Genomic DNA, 10,716 nt, shown 5'->3' with positions numbered 1-10,716 from the left:
GCGTTGGTGGTTAGTGTAACCAGATCAGGTAACGGAATTGTCCCATCAGCTATCAGGTACTTTGGGTGGCGTGAGTGGCTAACGATTGTTATCGTTTGTCCAGGGTTGCGTGACAGGCGATTGTTATCGTATCCCCAGGGTTGCGTGAATGGCGCAATCGGTTGGTATCGTGTGCCCGCGTTTTTGAATTATATGTTTGTATTTACACGGAAGCTTGCATCCGGTTCCTTGTTTTTAGTTTTAATATGAAAATTTGTTTTGTAGTTAAAGAATGTTTGTTTTTAGTTTTTTAAATAAAATAAGTGTTTTCTGAAATTTTAAATTTTTGCTTAAAACTTTATTTTTATTCTTAACAAAAAAGCTAAGAGCCACTGTATGTTTCCCATTTTTATTGTGACGGCGGGCGCCTATTCGTGCCGATGGATTTCAGGTTGGTGTCGGCAAGGCGAATACAAGTATCACTGGATTGCCTGAGAATTGCAAACTAGTTTGTTTTTTTTGTTTTCCAGACGCAGTTCCACAATGTTGAGACCGGGAAACAATAGGTATAATTGCTTTTATAGAGAAATACATTGTTGATTATTTAGGAAGCCGGCAAACAATGAGAAGCTAACTCGTGATAATTGTAACGAACAACGGTGAGCTGATGTCAGTGGCGTAGATAGGGGGATCGGGATCAATCCCCCCTTGGGTCTGAATTGAGAATTATAAGATGATAAAATCAATTTTTTTCCAGGCATGTGTTTGTCGTGTAGGCATAACATTTTGAATGCTGTAGTATTTATTTTGTCTCAATGTGCAATACGGCAATTAATGGTAAAACTCTCAAAAAAAAACTCTCAAAACACATATTCTGAGTCATATCCCCCTCATATCAAAAGCTATCTACGCCGCACTGATGTTATCCCGAACTGATCCTGCGTTTTATTCCAGCTTGACCTCGTCGGCAATTGTCGTGGTGTTCTAGAGAGGCTGCAGCTTTTTGGAGTGCTCATTTAAATCCTTAATAATTAAATTTTCTTGCGTAAAAAAAAAAAAAACAACGAGCAAAATCGGCCGGATATAGAGATATAGACAAACGGACAGACAGAAAATAATAGAATTTTTTCTCAACATACGCCACAAAGATGTATGCGGGCGCGATATTAGCCCCTCCCTTCCTAGCCATAAGTCAATACCGAACATGATCTGCAACAGGCCCCATTAGAAAGAAGGCAACTAAGGTGGCTCTCGTCAGCATGGAGTTAATAAGATTGAGTTTATCTAGCTCAGACATTATAATTTGTTTTTATTTCCTAAATATAAAGGCTAAAGATAATATAATCCATTACCCACCGTGCAACAATAAATTTCTTAATGAATAAATGTATATTTGTTGGAAAAGTACCATATGCAGTTGCTTTTTACTAGTCGTCTTAATCAAGCTGCATAGTTAAAAACTACTCAGACATCCTAATTTGTTTTTATTTCCTAAATATAAATGCTAAAGATAAATATAATCCATAAAAATTTCTCCTTGGCTCTGAAACCAATGACTTCATAAAGTATAATAAAATAATATAAATAACCTACAAGATAAATTTACAAATGATTAAGAACTAATTTTAGTTTAATTTTTGTATAATTTCAATATGTTCATGAATACTTGGTTCTATCCTTTAATTCTAGATTTATTTTTTTTTTTTAATTTCAAATTTGATTCACATTGACAACTATTCGTTAGCGCCCTAATTTTAATTAATGATTTTTTTTCATGATTGTTTAAGTTTTCTTTGTTTTACTTCTAATCAAAAAGTGTCATAGATTGCATTATATTAAAAGATCATAATAAATTCATTTTTAAAAATCAGATGTAGGTTCCGCAATTAAACAGTAATTACATATTGTGTGCCAGATTGGGTATTATTTAGAGTCGTGCTGGGCTCACTTGGTTTCCTCTAGTGATGAAAGCACTTCAAGTGGGATTGAGCTGAAAAATTATTAACAAAGCAGATTGGCACAAAAACCCAGTATAGTGATAGCTGTCAGTAATGCGACCGAACTTGGCATATACCTCTGACACAGTTTCATTTATATTCCTTTTTTTAATTCTTCCAATATTTGGTAAATCTTTACTGCTAACGATAGTTGAAATTCAGTTTACCTATTATTCGCATTTATTTGCGTTTAACCCTCAAATCTCTTTTAACCTAGCTTAATTATTTTTAAACATAGGTGATTTTATTTCATATGTTACACGTTTTGTAAACTCACATGATTTCGACTGTTTCCTGGAGGCTCAAATTTTAACAAAATTATTATCAGTTTTACAATTCACATTTTTTTACAATTCACTGATTTCGTATTTAGCCACTTCTTTTAGTTTAGTTGATATTACACGCAGGCGTCTGCTTAGGCAAAACGACAATTTTGGCACTGCACTGCGACAGTATCTCGGACCACTGTACTTTGCTTGAACTTGAATGAACACATTCGACGGGGTCTACAAGTTCCGACAGCAGAACAGAAAAGGCAAAGAACCATCTCCTTTTGAGGTGTTGGCCACCTAGAGCCACTCAGCCATTTATTGCCAAGTTTCTGGCGAAGATCATGGACCAATTATAGGGTACCCAGACAGGAATTAGCTGGTGAAAATAATCCATCAATCCTTCCTCCTATGCGCCACGAATATAACTTGATGATACCACTTGAAGAAGGTAGACTGAACTGCCCCCTGTTTGGGGAAACAGGATTGCTGGCTTGTTATCGTAATTCCACGCCTCCTTTTGAAGGAATACTAAAATTCCGAGTGTACCTATTCGGGTACGGAAGGGGGAATTCAAAACGAAAATCTGGTTAAAATCCCTTGTTTACTTACACTTGCAATGGACGGTGCAGCAGGGTGGCAGGCAATCTGCTGCACGACGTCTGGTGAAGTCGCGCTCAACCGGACCTTGATCAGACACAACCTTATTTCTCACTTTATAATAAAATCACTGGCTGGACTACACACGCCGAGCTTGCAAAATTGAAAAGGAAGTATGAGATTTCCCTCATGGCAAATTGCCGATTTAGTGATGCCAAAGTCAGCCAAAAATTACGTTAGCGTAAATGCAGCCGTACCGAATATAAATAAACCTTTTGTCCACGGTTGCCAACTAAAACCGATATCCTAACCAATACGACGTATCCAAAAAATGCAGTTGTACCTAACATAGATTACATCACACGCCCAGGCCCGTCGAGAGGCAATTTCGGGCCAGGGGGTACAACGCGCTGGGGGCCCCGCAAAGATAAGAAGTATTTTTAGAAAAATAGCGGAAAGTTTCAAATGTATTTTATTTCAACTACTACTTGAATAAAAAGATCAATATAAAAATTGACAGTGTAATGTGAAATTTTGTTTTCTGACAAAAAAAAAGTGTTACGAAATGGATACAATATTCGAAGATAGTGAACACAAAGGCAAGGACTCGTAAATAGACGGTTATAAAAAGGACTAATTTTTCAAGTTATCGTCGCTATGACGGTTAGTTTTATCCAGGTGTTTGTGGGCATCTTTAACCCTTAATGGGATCCACTTAAATAGTTTGGACAATTTATTGTCAAATAAAATTCAACATTTGCATTTTTCGGCTTTGGTTAAACGGCAAACACACATACAAACATATTTTGTACATTTTGGTGGTGCTTCTGTGCACATTTAACCCTTACACAACTCAATACATTTTTGGAGGAATTAAATTTTTAATTTTAAAATTTAAAATTTAGATATTATTGGAAATTTATTAAGGAAGCATTTTGAGATTTGGAAGTAAATTTATTTTACCCATGTATCCGACTATTTTTTACATTCGAATATTTTATTTATTTATAGCGTAACCCTAAACTGACTGAAAAGAAAAGGAAGTATCGTCAAAGCTAGTACAAACTAATGAGTGGCTATGCAAAAACACGGCAGGGTGATGAGTGATATTGAAACGTATGAGAACGTCATTCGAGAAAAAACCATTTCATTCGATAGGTTTCAAATGGAAAACCGAATGCAACTTCTCGAAATAATTGCGAAATTGATGATTATCCAAGAGACATCGATGTGCTAAATCCAGTGAATGATTTACGAGCGTCTGTTGAGGAGATGTGCATAATTACAAAAGCATTATATCGGTCCCGCAATGAGAGAATTGGAGCCTCAGAGACTTAGTCAAAGTGATATAGGTGGTTATCGTTATTCAGTACTGTAACGTCCTTTCTTTTCATGGAAACGAAAGAAGCGCCAACTTTTCCTTTAAAAAAGCTTTTTTGACTGGAAGAACGGTTCCCTAAATTCGTCACTTTTAAGCCACACATTGCGAACTTTTTGCGTATAATCTTTTGGCATCTTTTTAAGCTTGAGAGTCGTCGTTCTTGTCATTCCCGTTTCTTGAAATTCGTTTCATTGTGACCAAAGTCAGAAAAGAGGTATTTCTTCTAATGCTATCCCTATAGGTATTCTTACAAGTATTTTTAAAAGTATTCTTAAGAATATTCTTAAAAGTAACAATCGTTGCATTGATGGATCAGTATTCGTTAATCATGTTTTACTGAACGCAACCAATGTAACGATCATAAACAAAAAAATCATTTAAACCAGGGACCGTAATCATTATAGGTAATATTTTAAAAATACTTTGTAATGATTACTTATCGATTTTCAATTTTTTAATCAAGACTAATAATTATTTGTGAGCAAAAAAAAAATCACAAGTAATCGTATTTTTGAGCAAAAAAATAAAACTCAAAAATAATGATTATTCGTGATTTTTATTTTTTTTCACTCAAAATAAAACTCACCAAGCAACAACTTTTTGATCTTTTAAGGATATTACCAATATTGTCATATGTCCTTATAAAGGGACCCTAGAGAAACAATTGACAACAAGAACAACAACAACAACATGTATTTGACCTGTGTTTGTTGCAATTATTTAATATAAGGTGAACTGTTACATACAGAGCAGCAGCAGCAGCAGATATACACAATTACCAAAACAATGATAATAATGATATTGATAATGATAGTGATAATGATCATAATGATCAATGTGATAAAGCTTACCTTAGGCCGAAAGCGTACGAGAGGAGAAACAAAGAAGACAGTGGAAGCGCACGCGCTAGATCTATTTTTAGTAGCGCTTATCTTAGTCTAAGACTGAAACTTATCAGTAAGAATGACATATCATTTCTATTGAGTTTCGATATGGTTCGCAAGCGAAATTTTGTTCTCCCCAATTTTTTCAATTTCCACGCGGGAAAAGTTGTTTCCGAGTGCAAAATTTGCAATTAATGTTAGTTGGCAGTACGTGTGCAACGTGAAGCGGCATATGCAAACTATGCATAAATCGGAGTATGAAGCTGAGATAGCTAACATTCAGGAAGACGAAGCTGCCGAAAAAATTAAATTTGCAATAACAATGGGCAAAAATGAAGTGAAGGATGCGTGCATCGATTTGGTGACGCTGGAAAAGCTTCCGTTGGCTATTTTTGATTCGGAGTGCTTCAAAACGCTAACGTCTCAAATATTTTCTGCTCTGGATATGCCGGCTGTTTCGTCCAGAAACATAATGGGCATGGTGGAGGAAAAATATAATGACATTAAAAACAGCATAATGGCCAGTCTCAAGGACAAAATGCTTAGCTTAAAAATGGACACAGCCACCCGGTGTAATCGTGGGATCTTGTGCGTAAATGTGCAATATATTCACGACACTGGTATTGCGATAAGGACCTTGGGCCTTATTGAGTTAAAGATGTCGCACACGTCCAGAAACATTTGCTGACATTGAGTCACTGCTGAGCCAATTCGCGATTCAGAAGCAGCAAATATACACCGTGGTTATGGTCAATGGACAATGGCCGAAATATGGTGAAAGCAGTTGAGCTGCTTAATGATACGAGACTGCTGACATTGACGAGGACGACGACGATGAGGAAGAGCTAATGTTTAATACTAGCATTGGTTCCATCACCTCCGTACGTTGTGCAGCACACACCCTTCAGCTAGCTGAGAAATAATAAATTGAAAATTAATGTAGGGGAGGGTGGCCCGATACCGACCCCTAAATGGCAAAGGCGATAAAGGTGAGAAAAATCAATTTTTCAGTTCAGTTCAAAAATTTACTATGTAGAAGGATCAGTTTACTATACATCTAAATGATTAGTAAGTGCGTGGGTGCTTTGAAGCGTTAGATATTCAGGCAAATATAAAACTCCACTTTTTGGTCGTACTCAAAAGTAGTGGTCCGAAACCGACCCCCTATTTCTTAACAGAAAAATTTAATAACATAAAATAGAATTTAATGATTTTGACGTTTATTAAGAAATATAATGAAGGTTCTTTCCAGAAAATAAAAATTAATGTATGAAATAAAAGGGCACTGTAGTCAATTGATGAAGTCTGAGTTGTCCTCTTTCTCATAGTAAGGAGTCGCGTTGTTTTTCGAAAGCCGCTGGTTGATGACTGTCTCTTCGCTTTCTTCTGATGTTTTTTTTTTTTCTGTTACTTTTCTTTACTGAATCTTGTTTACTTTTTTCATATTTTCCCTCAAAAATACGCTATGACATATTGCTGCCTATAAATGGGGGTCGGTTTCGGACCATCACTTCGCGGTCGGTTTCGACCACCACAACCTTTTCTAATTAACTGCTCGCCATTATCTAATGACGCAAAGAGCGATGTGATTCTAATAGCGTGAATGACAGCTAGGACTATCAACTATCAGAAAACCTTACCTTCCGATTTTTATGCGGAGAAAAAAACTTTAAAAATATTTAAGCTCAAGTTCAGTAAAGAAAAAAAAAATGAATGTCACAGGCGTTGAAACAAAACAAACGGAAAAATTTCAGTGAAACAAAAGAAGTCAAATTGGCTATCTATCTCCAAAATGTCTGTGTTATAACAGCTTTTCACTGAAGTTACCGACAATTCGGCTAGCATCGCCATCTCTGAGAAACATGGGGGGTCGGTATGGTACGACCGGTCGGTATGGGACCACTCTCCCCTACCTAATTGCTCTACTGGTTGATCATTATGATGATTATCATTATCATTATTATCATTGTTTTGGTAATTGTGTATATCTGCTGCTGCTGCTGCTCTGTATGTAACAGTTGACCTTATATTAAATAACTGCAACAAACACAGGTAAAATACATTTTGTTGTTGTTGTTGTCAATTGTTGCTCTAGGGTCCCTTTATAAGGACATATGACAATATTGGTAATATCCTTAAAGGATCAAAAGTTGTTGCTTAGTGAGTTTTAATGATTTTAATGATTACCTGTGATTTTTATTTTTTTTTGCTCAAAAATAATGTTTAATAATAGAAGAATAAATATAACAATTAAAAATCATCAAGGATATTCATTGTGTATCCTTAAAGGATAAAAACGTGCTAGTCATGCTTGTTCTATGTTGATTGGAAGTGATTTATTTATTCATTTAAAAATAGCGACAATAATCATTATTTACGGTCCCTGATTTAAACAAAATAAAAAGCCAGAAATCCCGCTGCCCGCTGTTTGTAAAAGCGATTCTGGCAAAAGTGATCATTTCTCAGGCTCCACATCTTAGCGATTTCTTTAAAATATGGCGGAGCATTTTTTTTATACCCAGTTTATTTGAGTTTTCGCCAAAATTCGGGCCCCTCTCAGAAGTCCGGGCCCGGGGGAAACACCCCGTCACCACTCCCAGTCGACGGCCCTGCTCACGCCAACTCGTGCCATTATCCTCCTCTAGGTGGCGCAGAAAGCTTACGATCAGCTGCTTTCTATTTACCTATTCGCTACATAATCGATAATTAGTAAATGTAATCTAAATAATAAACAAATACTGAATTTGTTTAGTTAGAAATATAAAATACCAATAACATGGCGTATAAGAATGTAAGAAGTGTTTTCAGAGTGGCCGTGCTCTTTGATTACAAATAACAGCTGCTTTCTATTTACCTATTCGCTACATAATCGATAAGTAGTAAATGTAATCTAAATAATATACTGAATTCGTTTAGTTAGAAATATAAAATACCAATAACATGGCGTATAAGAATGTAAGAAGTGTTTTCAGAGTGGCCGTGCTCTTTGATTACAAATAACAGCTGTTAATAGGTAAGTGTTTACTTTGTTTACAATTTGAAAATGATATTTATTCTAATTTATTTTAGTTGATTAGTGATAATGCTTTGCGGTGAGTACCTTCTTTGTAGCGGTGTTGATGGCAGGCCTGGGCAGCAAGACTGGCGTTGATGATTTTTCCATGGCAAGCTTTAAATGGAAATTTGAGTGCAGCAACAGTCCAGTGAGAAGGAGCGCAGCCGTCATCGTTAGGTGCGTCCTAGGAGTATGCCGAATTCTTCTTCTGATGGGGTCGTCCAGGTCCAGAAGGTGCAGAGCAGAGGTGGTGTTTTTTACAGGGCATAAGGTTAGTCGTTGTAGCAGTGGTCGTCGAATTCTAAATTGTTGTTTATTTCTCTCATCAAGGCAAGAACGGGCAGCAGCCACGGCAGCAGCAGGAGTAGCGGTCATCTTGTGGCCATGTGTTCCAGTATATAAGGAGCAGGTGGCAGTGGTAAAGGTCCCTCATCGTCCTTCCAAAGGTGCAGAGCAGAAGTGATCTTTTTGCAGAGTACAAGGCAAGTCGTTGAAGAAGCGGTCGTCGAGATTTAAATTGTTGTAGATTTTTCTCATCAGGGCAAGAACGGGAAGCAAAAGCAGCAGTCTCGGCAGCATCAGAAGTAGCAGTCATTTTGTGGCATCGTGTTCCAGAATTTAAGGAGTGGGTGGCAGCAACAGCATGTTCCTCTTCATCCTTCCAAATGGCAGCAATAAAGACGCTCTACTGTGGACACAAAAAAGGGAACTCGTCGGCTGTCTCTGAAAGGAATGATAAGAAGAATTAGTAGTGGTGGCCATGGTTTTTGGGACCACCATAGATATATCTGTTTCATTTAAATCAAATAATTCTTCTTCCAGACGCAGTTTCAGCCTAAAAAGGCCAGCATCAAGCTGCTGTTCTGGAGTTGGTGGCTGGATTTCGTGCGGCAGTAGCGGGCTCATAATAAGCCTCTGGATATGCCCTGGCTGGAAACGAATCTGTTGAGCAGCATCCCATCGACTGATTCGTGCGTTTCTGACATCAGGAGACATGGAATTAATATAGGTCGTGCGTGTTCCTGCCTCTGCCGTAGTAAATCTTCCCTTTGCTCTACACGTAACTTTTCTAATTGCAGTTTACCGAGGCGAATCAACGTGGGAACTTCATGCTGCTGCTGTCCTGGCTGTTGGAGGAGAAGCTGTTGCATGGGAATAAAGTGCATCTCTATCTGTTTCTTATAAATTGGAAGATCCTCGTTGTTAGTAATAAACAAATTTGTTAGTACATTTTTGGCTTCTACGTTTGGGTGTTGGTAGAAAGATTTTGCGAGCGTGCCACTCGCATCATCAAAAACCTCTTGGGCCGATTTTACATTATAGGTGTTACGAATATCCTGATTTTTGGTATATGGGCTAGCTTGAACAGCCCAACGTAGGATCTTGTTTTGAGAGATCTTAGTTTTGCTAAACTGTGTTTTTTGAAACTAACGGGCCCCAGACAGGGAGAGCATATTGCCATGTAGGCGCAATTAGTTGTTTATAGAGAAGAACCTTACTGGCAGCAGGGAGCTTGCTATCCTTTCCCAAAATCCAATTTAATCCATAGGCAGAGGCACGTATCCTGCTCGCAAGTTGCTTGGTGTGATGGTGGAGTTTAATCTCCTACCCAAGACTAAGCCGAGGTTTTTAATTTGCGAACCGTAGAGTTCTGGGGATTTGGGCCCACGTATGCCTGAGATAGCGCGTACTAAACATTATATGAACTGCTTTGTTCAGATTAAGAGTAATTCCCCATTTTTTTCGCCCAATTTGTGATAACTGAGAGGTAGTTGGTGTTAATGGCAATATGCGCTGATTTGTCTGCACACAAAATTATAGTGTGGTCCGCATAAGTCGACAGTAAAATGTTTTTGTAGTCCAGTTTTTCTTTAAACATGGTTGAAACAACAGGAGTTGGTAGAGGCATGTCCGATGTATAGATTGTATACAGAATAGAACCCAGAACACTGCCCTGAGGCACACCCGCAGAAATTTTCCCAATTCTGGATTGGAGACCATTGGATCCATTAACAAAGTACGATTTGTGAAATAACTTTCAAGAACTTTAAGCAAACTGTAAGGCAGCAATTTGGCAAGTTTCAGAATTAGACCTTGGTGCCAGACGCGATCAAACAGCAGAGCAGTGGAGTTTTTGCTGGAAATCATTTTGAGTAAATTGCGTGTCGCGAAATAATTGTTGCTCTGTGCTGTGTTCTTTCCGAAAACCAAATCGGTGAGAGGGGACAGCCGCTTCAAAATCTCTGCAGCGAAACATTCTTTTCATGAGAAGTATTTGGAAAATTTTGGAGAAACCCGCTAATGAACTGATTGGCCTGTAAGAGGAGACCTCATGGTGACACTTTCCAGGTTTATAATCATAGAGATGGTGGCACACTTCCATTGTTTTGGAAAATGTCCATGCAGTTATAATTGTAGGTCACGAGCAGAACAGCTTTAGAGGGAAGTTTTTTAATTAGACTGTTATCTATTTTGTCTGCTCCAGGGGCTTTTTTTGTTCTGAAGCACTTTTATTTCTTCATAGACTTCCAGGGTGATCCCCATTGAAAGT

At 37.7% G+C, this 10,716-nt stretch overlaps 1 long non-coding RNA gene across 3 annotated transcripts; it reads left to right on the top strand.

Moving 5' to 3' along the window:
• Nucleotides 1-7,996: 7,996 nt before the first annotated feature.
• On the top strand, nt 7,997-9,393 carry LOC122320861. Of its 3 annotated transcripts, XR_006245886.1 has the most exons (5): nt 7,997-8,123; nt 8,180-8,202; nt 8,280-8,436; nt 8,496-9,174; nt 9,245-9,393. It is a non-coding gene; the product is annotated as an uncharacterized LOC122320861 (long non-coding RNA). The 3 variants fall into 3 exon arrangements; XR_006245884.1 differs by having other exon boundaries at nt 8,180-8,436; XR_006245885.1 differs by having other exon boundaries at nt 8,180-8,436; nt 8,496-9,177.
• The last annotated feature ends 1,323 nt before the right edge of the window (nt 9,394-10,716 follow it).

Source organism: Drosophila ficusphila, unplaced genomic scaffold, assembly GCF_018152265.1.
Source record: "Drosophila ficusphila isolate 14025-0441.05 unplaced genomic scaffold, ASM1815226v1 contig_87, whole genome shotgun sequence".
NCBI classification, from domain to species: domain Eukaryota; kingdom Metazoa; phylum Arthropoda; class Insecta; order Diptera; family Drosophilidae; genus Drosophila; species Drosophila ficusphila.
This window is presented reverse-complemented; position numbering and strand designations above follow the sequence as displayed.